Below are 19566 nucleotides of genomic sequence, written 5' to 3'. Positions count from 1 at the left end.
GGGAGCAGCAGCACTGAGGAGGGGGGAGCAGCAGCACTGAGGATGGGGGAGCAGCAGCACTGAGGAGGGGAGCAGCAGCACTGGGGAGGGGAGCAGTAGCACTGGGGAGGGGAGCAGCAGCACTGAGGAGGGGGGGAGCAGCAGCACTGAGGAGGGGGAGCAGCAGCACTGAGGGGAGCAGTAGTTCTCAGCTCCCTCGGTCACTTCTCACTTTCTTCCCACTGACCTCCCGTGTTCTCTCTCACTCTTTAATTTCTTACTGCTGCTTTCTGCTCTTAGTCACTCTCTCTCCGCCTAGTCACTCTCTCTCCTCCTAGTCACTCTCTCTCCTCCTTCCCTTTCCATCAGCTCTCCGCTATCTCTCCCCTCCCTCTCTGTCAACGTCTCTTCACCTTCCCTGTTTCTCTCTTCCTCTGTATCTCTCTGTTCCTTCTTCTTCTTCTGCTTCTCTTCTCTCAACTTCTCTTAACCTTCCCTATTTCTCTCCCTTTCTCTTTCTCTCTTTCTACATCTCTTTCTCTTGCTCTCCCTATCTCAACTTCTCTTCACCTCACTGTCTCTTTCTCCCTCCCTCCCCTCTCTCTCCCTCCCCCCTCTCTCTCTCTGTCCCCCCTCTCTCTCTGCCCCCCCTCTCTCTCTCTCTGTCCCCCCCTCTCTCTCTGTCCCCCTCTCTCTCTGTCCCCCCTGTCACTCTGTCCCCCCCCTCTCACTCTGTCCCCCCCCTCTCACTCTGTCCCCCCCCTCTCACTCTGTCCCCCCCCCCTCTCACTCTGTCCCCCCCTCTCTCTCCCCCCCTCTCTCTCCCCCCTCTCTCTCCCCCGTCTCTCTTTCCCCCCTCTCTCGCCCCCCCTCATCTCTCTCCCCCCCTCTCTCTCCCCCCCCTCTCCCCCCCTCTCTCTCCCCCCCCTCTCTCTCTCTCCCCCCTCTCTCTCTCTGTCCCCCTCTCTCTCTGCCCCCCTCTCTGTCTCTGTCCCCCCTTCTCTCTCTGTCCCCCCTCTCTCTCTGTCCCCCCCCTCTCTCTCTGTCCCCCCCTCTCTCTGTCCCCCCTCTCACTGTCCCCCCTCTCACTCTGTCCCCCCCTCTCACTCTGTCCCCCCCCTCTCACTCTGTCCCCCCCTCTCTCTCCCCCGTCTCTCTCTCTGCCCCCCCTCTCTGTCTCTGTCCCCCCTTCTCTCTCTGTCCCCCCTCTCTCTCTGTCCCCCCCCTCTCTCTCTGTCCCCCCCTCTCTCTGTCCCCCCTCTCACTCTGTCCCCCCCTCTCACTCTGTCCCCCCCTCTCACTCTGCCCCCCCTCTCTCTCTCTCTGTCCCCCCCTCTCTCTCTGTCCCCCCTCTCTCTCTGTCCCCCCTGTCACTCTGTCCCCCCCTCTCACTCTGTCCCCCCCCCTCTCACTCTGTCCCCCCCCCCTCTCACTCTGTCCCCCCCTCTCTCTCCCCCCCCTCTCTCCTCTTCCCCCCCTCTCTCTCCCCCGTCTCTCTCTCCCCCCTCTCTCGCCCCCCCTCTCTCTCCCCCATCTCTCTCCCCCCCTCTCTCTCCCCCCCTCTCCCCCCTCTCTCTCCCCCCCTCTCTCTCTCTCCCCCCTCTCTCTCTCTGTCCCCCTCTCTCTCTGCCCCCCTCTCTGTCTCTGTCCCCCCTTCTCTCTCTGTCCCCCCTCTCTCTCTGTCCCCCCCCTCTCTCTCTGTCCCCCCTCTCTGTCCCCCCTCTCACTCTGTCCCCCCTCTCACTCTGTCCCCCCCCTCTCACTCTGTCCCCCCTCTCTCTCCCCCGTCTCTCTCTCCCCCCTCTCTCTCCCCCCCTCTTTCTCCCCCGTCTCTCTCTCCCCCCCTCTCTCTCTCCCCCCCCCTCTCTCTCCCCCCCCCTCTCTCTCCCCCCTCTCTCTCCTCCCCCTCTCTCCCCCCCCCTCTCTCTCCCCCCTCTCTCTCTCTCTGTCCCCCTCTCTCTCTGCCCCCCTCTCTGTCTCTGTCCCCCCTTCTCTCTCTCTCTGTCCCCCCCTCTCTCTATGTCCCCCCCTCTCTCTGTCCCCCCCTCTCATATCTAATCTTGTTCACCCCCTCTCCCCCCCCCCCGCTCTTATCTTGTTCACTCCTCTCCCCCTCTTATCTTGTTCACCTCCTCTCCCCCCCTCTTATCTTGTTCATCCCCTCCCCCCCCCCTCTTATCTTGTTCACCCCCTCTCCCCCCCTCTTATCTTGTTCACCTCCTCTCCCCCCCCCCCTCGTATCTTGTTCACCTCCTCTCCCCCCCCCCTCGTATCTTGTTCACCCCCTCTCCCCCCCCTCTTATCTTGCCTCTGGAATCATACAGTAGCTTGCTTTGTATTTGTTTAGCTGATGCCTGCACAGGGTGGGAGGGGGGGGGGGGGCTGTATCAGTGGCTCAATCAAAGACTGATTGAGCCACCTGTGCTGAAGCAGGATATCCTGAAAACTTGACTTGTTGGTGGCCCTTCAGGACACCAGTTGTCCAATCTTCAACTGAGACACTGATTTAGTTACCTGTGCTGAAGCAGGGATATCTGGAAAACCTGACCTGTTGGTGGCCTTTGAGCACTAGAGTTCCACACCGCTGGTATAGAAGCAGGTTGTAATGTGTTGGAAAGTTAATGTACAAACAGGACTGGTCATGAGGGGAAATTACTATTAGAATTGAGAAATTGTCCAAATGCGTGTGCCAGAAGTTAAGCTGTTTTTTTTAAGCCTCAAAGGGTTAATAAGTCACGCAGTCACATATCTGTATATCTGCGGGAGACCGGGGGGCGACATTCACTGCCGGAGACTCGCCCCACGCCGGAGCGTCGCCTCCACGCCGGAGACTCGCCCCACGCCGGAGACTCGCCTCCACGCCGGAGACTCGCCCCACGCCGGAGACTCGCCTCCACGCCGGAGACTCGCCTCCACGCCAGAGACTCGCCCCCACGCCGGAGACTCGCCCCCACGCCGGAGACTCGCCTCCACGCCGGAGACTCGCCTCCACGCCGGAGACTCGCCTCCACGCCGGGACTCGCCTCCACGCCGGAGCGTCGCCTCCACGCCGGAGACTCGCCTCCACGCCGGGGACTCGCCTCAACGCCGGGGACTCGCCTCCACGCCGGAGCGTCGCCTCCACGCCGGAGACTCGCCTCCACGCCAGAGACTCGCCTCCACGCCGGGGACTCGCCTCCACGCCGGAGCGTCGCCTCCACGCCGGAGACTCGCCTCCACGCCGGAGACTCGCCTCCACGCCTGAGACTCGCCTCCACGCCTGAGACTCGCCTCCACGCCGGAGACTCGCCCCCACGCCGGGGACTCGCCTCCACGCCGGAGACTCGCCTCCACGCCGGAGACTCGCCTCCACGCCGGAGACTCGCCTCCACGCCGGAGACTCGCCTCCACGCCGGATACTCGCCTCCACGCCGGAGCGTCGCCTCCGCGCCGGAGACTCGCCCACATGCCGGAGACTCGCTTCCATGCCTGAGACTCGCCTCCACGCCGGAGACTCGCCCACATGCCGGAGACTCGCCTCCACGCCGGAGAATCGCCCCCCACGCCGGAGACTCGCCTCCACGCCGGAGACTCGCCCCACGCCGGAGACTCGCCTCCACGCCTGAGACTCGCCTCCACGCCGGAGACTCGCCTCCACGCCGGAGACTCGCCTCCACGCCGCAGCGTCGCCTCCACGCCGGAGCGTCGCCTCCACGCCGGAGACTCGCCTCCACGCCGGAGACTCGCCTCCACGCCGGAGACCTCGCCCTCCACGCCGCACACGTGTTATAATAGGGCCATGACAGACACACGTGTTATAATAGGGCCATGACAGACACGTGTTATAATAGGGCCATGACAGTCACGTGTTATAATAGGGCCATGACAGACACGTGTTATAATAGGGCCATGACAGACACGTGTTATAATAGGGCCATGACAGACACGTGTTATAATAGGGCCATGACAGACACGTGTTATAATAGGGCCATGACAGTCACGTGTTATAATAGGGCCATGACAGACACGTGTTATAATAGGGCCATGACAGACACGTGTTATAATAGGGCCATAACAGTCACGTGTTATAATAGGGCCATGACAGACACGTGTTATAATAGGGCCATGACAGACACGTGTTATAATAGGGCCATGACAGACACGTGTTATAATAGGGCCATGACAGACACGTGTTATAATAGGGCCATGACAGACACGTGTTATAATAGGGCCATGACAGACACATGAAATAATTGTACCACGATGAAACGCGTAGGGACTGATTAATGATATACTGTCTAGTTTTTTATTATTCATATGCCACTCCGACATATGGGACTTTTATTGTCTGGTACTCAATACCCCCGATATCCTTGCGGGGATCGCCGTAGCTTATCCGAAAGCCCAGTGATGTTACAAGCTCTCGCAAGACTGCTACAAGGAGCTCATTGCAGTGACGAAGGGCTGGAAGTAGAGAGACACTCCTCACTTGCTCCAGCATGTGGAGTAGAACTGCAGTGTTGCTGTGTTCCGTCTCATCGGACGGTGTTACTGGAGCGGCTGTATCCTGCACCTGGGCTGGCGATTGAGTATAACTCATGAATGCTTTTATTTCCCTTCTGTTTGTGAGTGTGCATTTTACACATCCTACCCCATATCATTTGTAAACCTTAATACGCTATGAGTGCGCCTGTTTTTTGTTTGTTTTTTCTGTAGATATATATATATGTATGTGTATATATATGTGTGTATATATATAAAAATGCACACTCACAAACAGAAGGGAAATAAAAGCATTCATGAGTTATATATATATATATAATAATCAAAAAATAAATAGATGATACCGTTCTGTGGCTAACAAAATGCTTTATTTGTGCGAGCTTTCGAGATACACTGATCTCTTCTTCCGGCGATGTTACAATGAATGAAGCAAGCAAAAGGTATACTTAACAACAGTGTCTATTGGAATGTTATCTTTGCTGGTCCCTCCCCCTTGTGTGGATGTGATTTATGTATATACACACACACACACACACACACACACACACACACACTCTGCTGCCACCTAGTGGCAATATATAGCGTAGTACTTAACAGACCAAAATTTGGGAGGATTTTCCCATTCAAATTGCTTTTATTTTGTCCCTTTTGCCCCAAACCACGTGTTTCATTGTCAAATACTCCAGCAATTTTCTGTTTTGGATAAATACATTTTTGTTTGCAAGTCTTCTTAGGATGATGAAGTCTGTCAGATTGGAAACCAAGGACCCCCCGGAGAAGCGACTTGTAGGCTCTGCAATAGGGCCATGACAGACACACGTGTTATAATAGGGCCATGACAGACACACGTGTTATAATAGGGCCATGACAGACACACGTGTTATAATAGGGCCATGACAGACACACGTGTTATAATAGGGCCATGACAGACACACGTGTTATAATAGGGCCATGACAGACACACGTGTTATAATAGGGCCATGACAGACACACGTGTTATAATAGGGCCATGACAGACACACGTGTTTGAAGAATTTGTTTGTCTATGTTGAGTTGGCTGCACAAGGCAGGTGCTCCTCGCCTGAGGCCAGGGCCACCGACAGGGGGGGACAGCTGGGACTCCTGCCCTGGGCCCGGTGAGTAAAGGGGCCTGAGCCCCCTGCCAGCAAAGCTAATGTGGCCTGATCCGCAGAGGTGGCCAGATGGAAGATGCTATAGAGATGCCTGTCCAGGCAGCATGCTGTAGATCAGGCATCACTCAGGAATATGTGACACAGGCGTCACTAAGGAATATGTGACACAGGCGTCACTCAGGAATGGGACAGGTGTCACTGGAATATGTGACACAGCGTCACTCAGGAATATGTGACAGGCGACACTCAGGAATATGTGACACAGTTGTCACTCAGGAATATGTGACAGGCGTCACTCAGGAATATGTGACACAGGCCTCACTCAGGGATATGTGACACAGGCCTCACTCGGATATGTGACACAGGCGTCACTCAGGGATATGTGATACAGGCGTCACTCAGGGATATGTGACACAGGCGTCACTCAGGGATATGTGACACAGGCGTCACTCAGGGATATGTGACACAGGCCTCACTCAGGGATATGTGACACAGGCGTCACTCAGGGATATGTGACACAGGCGTCACTCAGGGATATGTGACACAGGCGTCACTCAGGGATATGTGACAGGCGTCACTCAGGGATATGTGACACAGGCGTCACTCAAGGATATGTGACACAGGCGTCACTCAGGGATATGTGACACAGGCGTCACTCAGGGATATGTGACACAGGCGTCACTCAGGGATATGTGACACAGGCATCACTCTGGAATATGTGACACAGGCGTCACTCAGGGATATGTAACACAGGCGTCACTCAGGGATATGTGACACAGGCGTCACTCAGGGATATGTATCATGAACTTCATGTCCAATCCTTTCATATGGGAAGAGATACTGACAGCAACCGCCCAAAGGAACAGAGAAGGTTCCGCTCACAGGCGTATATCGCAACACAAATTATTGATAAACCTTCTTTATTCCAAATGATTACAAATATAATCCCAGGAGGCGTGGCAGTTGTTACTGACGTTTGCCGGCGGTAATGCCGGGGTGTAAGAATTGCATCAGATTTATCAAAGGAAAACACTCTGATCGCTTTCTGCGGGATTCCTTATTTTTTGCTAAATATGGTGCCGTTTTTTGCACTACTCTTGCACCTGATTAAATAACTCCTTGCATTTGTACAAATAACTGTCTCCTGCAGGCTGTATTTGCAGCCCTCCCGGGAGAAATCTGCCATTACTGCAGTCATGAGATGGAATCTCATTTCCCCTGATGAGAGATCATTGGATAATGTGTCACTGGGGTTCTGTTTGCCGTCACCTGGAGCAATATACTGTAAATACAAATAAAGGATAAGGACCTCTCGTCTGCATTTAACACGGGTTTAACTCGATGCACATACATACAAACACACATGCACATACATACAAACACACATGCACATACATGCAAACACACATGCACATACATGCAAACACACATGCACATACATACAAACACACATGCACATACATGCAAACACACATGCACATACATGCAAACACACATGCACATACATACAAACACACATGCACATACATGCAAATACACATGCACATACATACAAACGCACATGCACATACAAATAACACATGTTATTTTCAACCTCAATTACTATGTAACCATTGTGTAACCCATAATATACAATGTATACAGGGCACATGGCTTTCTCAGTGATGTCACTACACACAAAACTTGGATAAGACCAGATACACAACTATAAGTGCTCAGTACTTAGCTGCATCTTATAACAGCTGCTGCGTATACACTGGAGTCTGGCGGAAACTAGACACTCTGCCACATTACAGTTATAATATGCAGGTCTCGCGGGTACAGAGCAGTAGGAGAGCCCTGCCCCAGCCTGGGCGATGCTCTGATTCTCCTCTCTAATGATCTCACTTTCAATGACATTTACATTGTGCGCAGAATATCCTGGTTATCTTGGGACTTCCGCCAATCAAAACTCATCTGAACATTAAACAAGGTCCCCTCTTGTGACTTCCTATTGGCTGGGAGCCTGGGAATAGGGGTATGATTGTGCTGAGGAGAAGCTGGCAGCAGTGGTACAGGAGACGCAATCATGGAAAAACCCTTAGCTGTAAGCCCGTTCTAAATGTCAAATCCAAGGCGGGAATCCATATGATATCTTATACTTTAACAACCACAACATTAGCCTTGTTACACTGGTTACATACGACGTGTACCACTTTCCTCAAAGGCAAACTTAGGGAAGAATGTTGCAGCAATTGATAAAGCATTTTTATGAGGAGCACAAGACGGACTTGAGTCCAATGTCAGGTCATTGAGACCTGGCAAAATTGCTCCTTACACTATACAGCCTCCGTGTCTTTTGAAACAACAGTGACCGCAGTGGAAGGAATTTCGAGATGCTTCCATCGAGCACTGTGTAAGCCAAGGGTGGACAACTCCAGTCCTCGATACTTCAAGGCTTCTGCTGAGCCACTGATTGAGCCACCTTTGCTGAAGCAGGGATATCCTGAAAGCCTGACCTGTTGGTGGCCCTTGAGTTGCCCACCCGTGAACTAGGGAGATAGAAGCACAGCCATTATAGTTTACATTGCTCTTTATGGGAGACGACATGACTAACAGTACTTTATTGGCCATGGAAGATATGCGGATAAGTTCGGTTAACGTGATGATAAGTTCAGTTAACGTGATGATAAGTTCGGTTAATGTGGTGATAAGTTCGGTTATCGGGATGACAAGTTCGGTTAACGTGGTGATAAATTCGGTTAACGTGATGATAAGTTCAGTTAAAGTGATGATAAGTTCGGTTAACGTGATGATAAATTTGGTTAATGTGATGATAAGTTCGGTTAACGTTATGATAAGTTTGGTTAGCGTGATGATAAGTTCGGTTAAAGTGATGATAAGTTCGGTTAAAGTGATGATAAGTTCGGTTAAAGTGATGATAAATTTGGTTAATGTGATGATAAGTTCGGTTAACGTTATGATAAGTTTGGTTAACGTGATGATAAGTTCGGTTAACGTGATGATAAGTTCGGTTAAAGTGATGATAAGTTCGGTTAAAGTGATGATAAATTTGGTTAATGTGATGATAAGTTCGGTTAACGTTATGATAAGTTTGGTTAACGTGATGATAAGTTCGGTTAAAGTGATGATAAGTTCGGTTAAAGTGATGATAAGTTCGGTTAAAGTGATGATAAATTTGGTTAATGTGATGATAAGTTTGGTTAACGTGATGATAAGTTCGGTTAACGTGATGATAAATTCGGTTTACGTGATGACAAGTTCGGTTAATGTGATGATAAGTTCGGTTAACGTGATGATAAGTTCGGTTAACGGGATGATAAGTTCGGTTAACGTGGTGATAAGTTCGGTTAACGGGATGATAAGTTCGGTTAACGTGGTGATAAGTTCGGTTAACGTTATGATAAGTTTGGTTAACGTGATGATAAGTTCGGTTAACGTGATGATAAATTCGGTTAACGTGATGACAAGTTCGGTTAATGTGATGATAAGTTCGGTTAACGGGATGATAAGTTCGGTTAACGTGGTGATAAGTTTGCTTAATGTGATGATAAGTTCGGTTAAAGTGATGATAAATTTGGTTAACGTTATGATAAGTTCGGTTAACGTGATGATAAGTTCGGTTAATGGGATGACAAGTTCGGTTAACGTGATGATAAGTTCGGTTAATGTGATGATAAGTTCGGTTAACGGGATGATAAGTTCGGTTAATGTGATGATAAGTTCGGTTAACGGGATGATAAGTTCGGTTAACGGGATGATAAGTTCGGTTAAAGTGATGATAAGTTCGGTTAATGGGATGACAAGTTCGGTTAACGTGATGATAAGTTCGGTTAACGGGATGATAAGTTCGGTTAATGGGATGACAAGTTCGGTTAACGTGATGATAAGTTCGGTTAACGTGATGATAAGTTCGGTTAACGGGATGATAAGTTCGGTTAACGGGGTGATAAGTTCGGTTAACGGGATGATAAGTTCGGTTAACGTGATGATAAGTTCGGTTAACGGGGTGATAAGTTCGGTTAACGGGGTGATAAGTTCGGTTAACGGGATGATGTCACTTTACTGAACTTTGTGGATCTGGATCCTAATGGTAGTACGGCTGTACTAACTGTACAGATTCCCAATCTTATTCAGTGCACCGCTAAATATACTTATTGTCCAAATGCTTTATTACACTCAAATGTCTAGGTCTTCACTGTGTGCTCGTTTGCTTGTCATTTCCCAGAATCCCTGGCTGCCTTGGGAGCACGGTATACTAAGAGATAATGGGGAGATACAGGGTGCAGACCTGTCTGAGACATGTGAATGTGCTCACAAGTGAGATTTTTATTATTAAGTCTTATTTAATAAGCATTTGTCACAACTAACAACATACTGTATATTTAATTTTCATTAAAATGAAAGTGCTCAGACATGCAGTTAGTACTTATTATTATAGTTACTGAACTCGAGCAGAACTGATTTATTAAAAAATGAAATCGCATTGAGAGTAATTGAAGTTTTTCCTTTGGTAATTGTGGTGTCATTCTTTGGCACTGGTTTTGTTCGGCTGCTGGGAGACGAGTAAATATACCTCAATATCCTTTAAGGAAACTCTTTTCTTTAAGAAAGGTGAAGAAATTATTGACAATTCCCTTTGTGTTTCCTTTAGCTGCTTCCGTCCCAGTGTTTTGTGGCGTTTGTTATCCAACCAAAGGGAGACGGTGTTTTAGAGCTGAGAATCCCAGCAAAGACACAAGGGTTAAGAACAACAATACTAACAATATATGCAGGTACCATAAACCAAAATATCTGTCTATACTGTTCCACATAGGTTCCCCCGGAGGCCTTCTAACACATAACTCCTCTAATGTATTTATTTGTGCACACTATAACACAACGACTCACTGTTTCAGCATCTTAATCATATAGGATTAATTGGTTGAACTTGATGGACGGAAGTCTTTTTTCAACCTCATCTACTATGTAATTTACTACGTAATATATAGAATAAGCACACCAAACCTTCTTTGCTGTGAAAAAATGCCTTTACTGACAAGGAATCAGGTAAAAAAAAAAAAAACGCGATGTTCCCGGCACAATTGGTGGGTGTTTAACAAATAACGTTGCGTGTGCAATATTTATACATGCCGACGATCGCCACGAGCGGGACTGATGTCACCCCATTCCGGTCCTCGGGATATATGGTATCGGAAACACACCGCATGCAGGAATACATGTCCCATAGACACAGTCTCCTTCCATCTAAAAGAAAGACGCGATGATGTCATCAAAACATAGCAACGCCACCACCCTTGTTATCAACATAACGGAGGACCTTATTATCAGTATACCACCACCCTTATTATCAAAATAACGGAGGACCTTATTATCAGTATACCACCACCCTTATTATCAAAATAACGGAGGACCTTATTATCAGTATACCACCCCAACCTTTTTATAAATAACCCACAACCCAAAAGATGTATAAGACTACATCATAATATCCAATACAAGTCACCTAAAGGGCTGTGTTAGTGCAATTATTATAACTATATTACTTTCCCCTATATAGTGTTTATATAAATAATACAAGTACATAACAGCATATAAAATGCCATGTAACAGTTACCAACTTCCCACCTCACATATCCCCAACACTGAATACTCCCAAATCATACATTGCACCCTTAAATAATATGTTGGTACTGTACATGGAAGCTACTTACTGTATTTACATTCAAACGTAGAATGTTGCAATCACAATGCTACACGGCCTACAACCAGACGTAGGATAGTATCTATATATGGCATATGATACACAATCAAGTTTTAGTAAAAAGTACTTATACAAAGACATTTATAGGGGTGATTGCCCTTGAAAAAGCTCAGAGTGCAAAGTGAAACGCACGTCGGGCTAAGAGGAGGGCGTTGGGCTATTGTGGGGGAGGTACCAGTGAAGCGAACACACGCGTGGGTCCATGCCAGAGCGAGGAGGGGGGCGAGACGATAGAAATCCCGGCCCTGTCGGAAACCCTTACCCTGTGTGCCAGTTTCAGCAGTGAGGTCCGGCAGGCACAGAGCGGGATTAGGAGGCAGTGACAGGCGGTGACATCTCGCTTCTCCCATACACAGTGTGTGCTTCTCAATACCTGTTCATGCTGCGATTCTCTCAGGCACTTGATACTCTGTATATTACGGGGCTCTCTTACTGACTGTATTCTGCTCATACAGTGTAAGTGGAATCTGTAGGTTTAAGACTAATGACTATCCCATTCCCCTGTATTTTACAGCTGCACTAATTAGCTCAGCAACCGCCTCCAAATGGATCTTTAACCCTATATACACAGCTCCAACTGACCCCATTAGCCCCCTCACAGGATCATTGTCAGGTATTTTATATTCTTTTTATAGCGTTTATTAATTCTCCATTATTTGAAGTTATGCATTAAAAGTCAAGTTTTAGGCCTCCACTCGCTCGCTTTAATATTCAGTCAGACAATCAGTCACTTGATCACCTGAGTGCACTTCAAGAGATAAGTAACTTTTCTGTCTGTGTCTTGTTCTGCTACGTGTACCAATTACCTATTGATCTGCACCTCCCTTAGTCTGGGGATTGCAGTAGGTACACTATAGGTACACTATAAACTACGTTCATGCTATATTATTTTTGTAAGTGTTTGTCTTGAGCAACCTATAATCGTGGTACTGTATGCTCTAATTACTATATTTAAAAAAGCCTTGCGATTCAGGCATTAATGCAATCAGTTGACTGATGTGTTTCATTTTAAAACAATGCCAGGGAAGGCTCACTCCCCTCATTATCAGTATCCGTTCATGCTTGACAAATAGCACATTTGTGTTCTGTAATTCATGTTTTAATGGGTCTAATTGTTTTGCCCACATAACATTTGCCACATGGACACAACAACAAATAGATCACATGGTCAGAATTGCAGGTGAAGACGTTTTTAATCTTATATTGTTTGCCCAGGCTGGGAAGTCCAAATGTATCTATCACCTTTTACCCCAGAATTGCAATGTACAGGCATGCCCCGCATTAACGTACGCAATGGGACTGGAGCATGTATGTAAAGCAAAAATGTATTTAAAGTGAAGCAGTACCTTTTCCCCACTTATTGATGCTTGTACTGTACTGCAAACGTCATATACGTGCATAACTGATGTAAATAACGCATTTGTAACAGGCTCTATAGTCTCCCCACTTGTGCACAGCTTCGGTACAGGTATGAGCCGGTTTTGCGGTTCAGGACGTGCTGGCAGGCGTATGCACGAGCTGACGTTTGCCCATTGGGCGATATGTCCTTACTCGCGAGTGTACTTAAAGTGAGTGTCCCTAAACCGGGGTATGCCTGTATGCAATTCAAACATGGGAACGTTCCACGTTTTTAGTCATAAGAAATTACTGTGATTTCATATTTGTCTCCCTACGTGCCCGAACCAGGAAGTGTCAGAGGTTTCTACCCCTATTGTGTGAAACATCGGGGTAGATCTCAGCATATTATGCAAGGCATGGTCACCCTCAGAGATAACATGTTACCTCTCAGCAGTGCCTCCAAATGTAACCCTCTTTCACCCCCCCCCCTTACATGAGATTGGGTGGGGTACACACCTGGTTACTCTGAGTGGTCTTGGTGCTGTGACCTGCTGGCAAAAAGGAGGGCTGAGGGCTCTGCGGTGTTGTGGAGAGAACCAGGACAGGGACAGGAGGTGGGTGTGGGACAGGTTACCTTGTTCTTGTTCTCTAGGGTGCACAGCGCCTCCAGCCAGTAGGGATCCCCTGGGGTCTCCAGAGGAGAGACCCCCACTGACACTCCATCCTTCTCACACCAGGAACAGGGACACACACAGCAGCTTCTTTCTGTGGTTCTTTATTCAGAGCAGCATACACAGCATACAGCAGAACATCATAGGCCTGATCTTGCTCTCTGCCATTCTGCTCATGGCAGCTTAACTCCCCCCCCTCCTTACCCAGGTGGGGCAAGAGGGGGAAAACAATTCTCTGTCCTCTCTCTTCAATCTCTTCTCTCCTACTAACTAACTGACATACTATATTTTTGGAAACATGTCTCAATTTGAATATCCTCAGGGAGTGTCTCTAACTTTGAATCATTACAACTCAAACCTGGATACCGATTGGCTCACACACATCAGGGGGTGTTCCAACCCATATCCACCCTTTGGATTAACATGCTCAAAGGTTGCTTAGGCCTGCCCCTGAATATTGCTACATACTCAGAGCTGAAATGCAAAACAGGCCAACTGAAGGAATTAACCTTTCCACTGCCTGTTCTAACAGGACTGACAGAGGAAAGGCCCAGAATTAGCAATAGCTGCCGAAGGCCAGGCTATATTCTCCCTCTGGTAAAACTCCAACTGTCCCGGCTTGGACTTACAGCAGGTATAACCTCTACCATACTGTGCAACACCTGTAAACTCACTTAAGCTGAAATGCATTAACCTATACATTTCAGCTGGACAGAACTGACATAACCACTGCATATACACAGATACATGGCAATACAGTGACTGACTGAGCAGAACATTTCTACTAACACAGCAGTTATTAAATGCATTAATAGTAATGAGCAGGATCAGGCTTCCTGACCATTCTGCCCTGACTGCCAGGCACTTTTACTGAGTAACATCTCTTATGCCCAGAGGAAGGAATACATTGTACCCTGTCCATGAAGACGCTACGCTCCACTTTACATTCCCTTAGCAACCTCTGTATTGCAGCTTGTTCTGCAGCCTTGCGCTGACCCTCCTCCCCTTGTGGTGATACCCTTACCATAGGTGTGACATGCATGACAGGTATATTACCACCAGTACTGATGGGGGCATCAGGCATTACAGTTGACCCAGGCATAGGGATCACAGAGTTAACACTAGGGCTGACAGCATCATGGAGGACTGGACCAGGGCAGGGTGGACCGGGCACATTACAGACACTTGAGCGGGAGACTAAGGAGACCTCCCAAAGCGAAGCCATAACAGTGTCCACAGTCCCGGCAAGGCTCTGTAGGCCAGAGCCTCTAGCAGCACTTAATTCAGCCGCAACAGCGGCTGCAACATAATGGGAGCGCCGTTCTTCTTTTATCCCCCGGCAGGGCACGGAAAAATAGTCCACAGACTCACTACTCACCGGGGAGGCAGCAGCAGAAGTCACACCCATCCGGCCGGACGATTTTGCAGCCTTCCCTTCTCAAATGTGATGGAGCAGCAACAAATACAATGGGGCTGGCATCCCGAGTAGTGCCGGCCGGCACTCCCGGAAGAAATTCTCCCAGCAGCCCCAGGGCGTTGTAGTGGCGTTCCGCCTCTCTCACATACCCGACAGCCCTGGCGCAGGCCTCGCGCATCTCCTTGCGGCAGAGGGTAAGTGATAACCCTCTTTCACCCCCCCTCCCTACATGAGATTGGGTGGGGTACACTCCTTCTGGTTACTTGGTGCTGTGACCTGCTGGCAAACAGGAGGGCTGAGGGCTCCGTGGTGTTGTGGGGAGAACCAGGACAGGGACAGGAGGTGGGTGTTGGACAGGTTACCTTGTTCTTGTTCTCTTGGGTGCACAGCGCCTCCAGCCAGTAGGGATCCCCTGGGGTCTCCAGAGGAGAGACCCCACTGAAACTCCATCCTCCTCACACCAGGAACAGTGACACACACAGCAGCTTCTTTCTGTGGTCTATATTCAGAGCAGCATACACAGCATACAGCAGAACATCATAGGCCTGATCTTGCTCTCTGCCATTCTGCTCATGGCAGCTTAACTCCCCCCCCCCCTCCTTACCCAGGTGGGGCAAGAGGGGGAGAACGATTCTCTGTCCTCTCTCCTCAAGATCTTCTCTCAGACTAACTCCTCATCCTAACTGATAACTTATTTTAGGAAACATGTCTCAATTTGAATATCCTCAGGGAGTGTCTTTGAATCATTACAACTCAAATCTGGATACCGATTGGCTCACACATGTCAGGGGGTGTTCCAACCCATATCCACCCTTTGGTTTAACATGCTCACAGGTTGCTTAGGCCTGCCCCTGAATATTGCTACAATACTCAGAGCTGAAATGCAAAACAGGCCAACTGAAGGAATTAACCTTTCCACTGCCTGTTCTAACAGGACTGACAGAGGAAAGGCCCAGAATTAGCAATAGCTGCCAAAGGCCATAAAAGAACAGGCGCACTCCTAGTGTATTAAGTACTTTGTGGAGGAGTTTTTGTTGCTGGGGGAGCTGAATTAGAGGCGACACGGCGCATACATCCCACATCTAGTTGCGGTCAGCGTGGAGTGCCGATAGTATAGCAGCAGCCACGTGGATTCCTTTGCTGAGATTTCTAGCGTGGCTTGTGAGTGGCACTTTGTATCTGTCCAGTCCTGTTACATTGTTACACTTTAACACACTCGGAGGGCGCCTGCTCTTCTGTGTTTCTGTAGATATCTTCCAAGGAATTGGTGATTCCCGTGTCCAGGCTGCAGAGACCCCGAGGACTGTGACACTGGGACTGGGGTTTTTTTCCAGTTTTTATTGATTTTTATACTCTTTGCATTTTGAACTGTTCATGTTCATTATTTAGCTGACATTGTTTGAGATTAGCACATGTTTATTGGCAGAGTTCGCACTATTATTATTATTTAGGTCATTGTACCCATTGAATTGTAGGTTATTGTTATTATACATCATTGTCCATGGGGCATACCCTTCACAGGTGTACTTTAGCTATCATGTTGAACAGGTACATACACAGGGCGGCCACATAACCACACAGTATTTCTGCAATCCTACTAAAACAAATCTCTAACACCGTGCCTCTGTCTTTATATATCTTACAGTCACTGCACATTAGCTCACAGGCCCTGTGATCAGACTGGGTGTTTGTACAATAACCTTTCGCTGGAGATCTGGAGTCAAACAGCTGCTGCTTCTTACAGTTACTGTGAAAACATAACCTGTGTTACAATGCAGGGGGATCTCCTTCTTTCCTCCAGATATTACAATGCAGGGGGATCTCTTTCTTTCCTCTGGCTGTTACAATGCAGGGGGATCTCTTTCTTTCCTCTGGCTGTTACAATGCAGGGGGATCTCCTTCTATCCTCCAGATATTACAATGCAGGGGGATCTCCTTCTATCCTCCAGATATTACAATGCAGGGGGATCTCTTTCTTTCCTCTGGCTGTTACAATGCAGGGGGATCTCCTTCTATCCTCCAGATATTACAATGCAGGGGGATCTCTTTCTTTCCTCTGGCTGTTACAATGCAGGGGGATCTCTTTCTTTCCTCTGGCTGTTACAATGCAGGGGGATCTCCTTCTATCCTCCAGATATTACAATGCAGGGGGATCTCTTTCTTTCCTCTGGCTGTTACAATGCAGGGGGATCTCCTTCTATCCTCCAGATATTACAATGCAGGGGGATCTCTTTCTTTCCTCTGGCTGTTACAATGCAGGGGGATCTCCTTCTATCCTCCAGATATTACAATGCAGGGGGATCTCTTTCTTTCCTCTCGCTGTTACAATGCAGGGGGATCTCTTTCTATCCTCTGGCTGTTACAATGCAGGGAGATCTCCTTCTTTCCTCTGGCTGTTACAATGCAGGGGGATCTATTTATTTCCTTTGGCTGTTACAATGCAGAGGGATCTCCTTCTTTCCTCTGGCTGTTACAATGCAGGGGGATCTCCTTCTTTCCTCTGGCTGTTACAATGCAGGGGGATCTCTTTCTTTCCTCTGACTGTTACAATGCAGTGGGATCTCCTTCTTTCCTCTGACTGTTACAATGCAGGGGGATCTCCTTCTTTCCTCTGACTGTTATAATGCAGGGGGATCTCCTTCTTTCCTCTGGCTGTTACAATGCAGGGGGATCTCCTTCTTTCCTCTGGCTGTTACAATGCAGGGGGATCTCCTTCTTTCCTCTGGCTGTTACAATGCAGGGGGATCTCTTTCTTTCCTCTGGCTGTTACAATGCAGGGGGATCTCTTTCTTTCCTCTGGCTGTTACAATGCAGGGGGATCTCCTTCTTTCCTCTGACTGTTACAATGCAAGGGATCTCCTTCTTTCCTCTGACTATTACAATGCAGGGGGATCTCTTTCTTTCCTCTGGCTGTTACAATGCAGGGGGATCTCCTTCTTTCCTCTGACTGTTACAATGCAAGGGATCTCCTTCTTTCCTCTGACTATTACAATGCAGGGGGATCTCCTTCTTTCCTCTGGCTGTTACAATGCAGGGGGATCTCCTTCTTTCCTCTGGCTGTTACAATGCAGGGGGATCTCCTTCTTTCCTCTGGCTGTTACAATGCAGGGGGATCTCCTTCTATCCTCTGGCTGTTACAATGCAGGGGGATCTCCTTCTTTCCTCTGGCTGTTACAATGCAGGGGGATCTCCTTTCCTCTGGCTGTTACAATGCAGGGGGATCTCCTTCTTTCCTCTGGCTGTTATAATGCAGGGGGATCTCCTTTCCTCTGGCTGTTACAATGGAGGGGGATCTCCTTCTTTCCTCTGGCTGTTATAATGCAGGGGGATCTCCTTCTATCCTCTGGCTGTTACAATGCAGGGGGATCTCCTTCTATCCTCTGGCTGTTACAATGCAGGGGGATCTCCTTCTTTCCTCTGGCTGTTACAATGCAGGGGAATCTCCTTCTTTCCTCTGGCTGTTACAATGCAGGGGGATCTCTTTCTTTCCTCTGGCTGTTATAATGCAGGGGGATCTCCTTTCCTCTGGCTGTTACAATGGAGGGGGATCTCCTTCTTTCCTCTGGCTGTTATAATGCAGGGGGATCTCCTTCTATCCTCTGGCTGTTACAATGCAGGGGGATCTCCTTCTATCCTCTGGCTGTTACAATGCAGGGGGATCTCCTTCTTTCCTCTGGCTGTTACAATGCAGGGGGATCTCCTTCTTTCCTCTGGCTGTTACAATGCAGGGGGATCTCCTTCTTTCCTCCGGCTGTTACAATGCAGGGGGATCTCCTTCTTTCCTCTGGCTGTTACAATGCAGGGGGATCTCCTTCTTTCCTCTGGCTGTTACAATGCAGGGGGATCTCCTTCTTTCCTCTGGCTGTTACAATGCAGGGGGATCTCTTTCTTTCCTCTGGCTGTTACAATGCAGGGGGATCTCCTTCTTTCCTCTGCCTGTTACAATGCAGGGGGATCTCCTTCTTTCCTCTGGCTGTTATAATGCAGAGGGATCTCCTTCTTTCCTCTGGCTGTTACAATGCAGGGGGATCTCTTTCTTTCCTCCGGCTGTTACAATGCAGGGGGATCTCTTTGTTTCCTCTGGCTGTTACAATGCAGGAGGATCTCCTTCTTTCCTCTGGCTGTTACAATGCAGGGGATCTCCTTCTTTCCTCTGACTGTTACAATGCAGGGGGATCTCTTTGTTTCCTCTGGCTGTTACAATGCAGGAGGATCTCCTTCTTTCCTCTGGCTGTTATAATGCAGGGGATCTCTTTCTTTCCTCTGGCTGTTACAATGCAGTGGGATCTCCTTCTTTCCTCCGGCTGTTACAATGCAGGGGGATCTCTTCCTTTCCTCCGGCTGTTACAATGCAGGGGGATCTCCTTCTTTCCTCTGGCTGTTATAATGCAGGGGATCTCTTCCTTTCCTCTCGCTGTTACAATGCAGGGGGATCTCCTTCTTTCCTCTGGCTGTTACAATGCAGGGGGATCTCCTTCTTTCCTCTGGCTGTTACAATGCAGGGGGATCTCCTTCTTTCCTCTGGCTGTTACAATGCAGGGGGATCTCTTCCTTTCCTCTGGCTGTTACAATGCAGGGGGGTCTCCTTCTTTCCTCTGGCTGTTACAATGCAGGGGGGTCTCCTTCTTTCCTCTGGCTGTTACAATGCAGGGGGATCTCTTTCTTTCCTCTTGCTGTTACAATGCAGGGGATCTCCTTCTTTCCTCTGGCTGTTACAATGCAGGGGGATCTCCTTCTTTCCTCTGGCTGTTACAATGCAGTGGGATCTCTTCCTTTCCTCCG

The sequence above is a fragment of the Ascaphus truei genome, chromosome 6, assembly GCF_040206685.1.
Source record: "Ascaphus truei isolate aAscTru1 chromosome 6, aAscTru1.hap1, whole genome shotgun sequence".
Classification (NCBI taxonomy): Eukaryota; Metazoa; Chordata; class Amphibia; order Anura; family Ascaphidae; genus Ascaphus; species Ascaphus truei.
The sequence above is the reverse complement of the archived record's forward strand: the minus strand, read 5'-3'. Positions refer to the sequence as shown.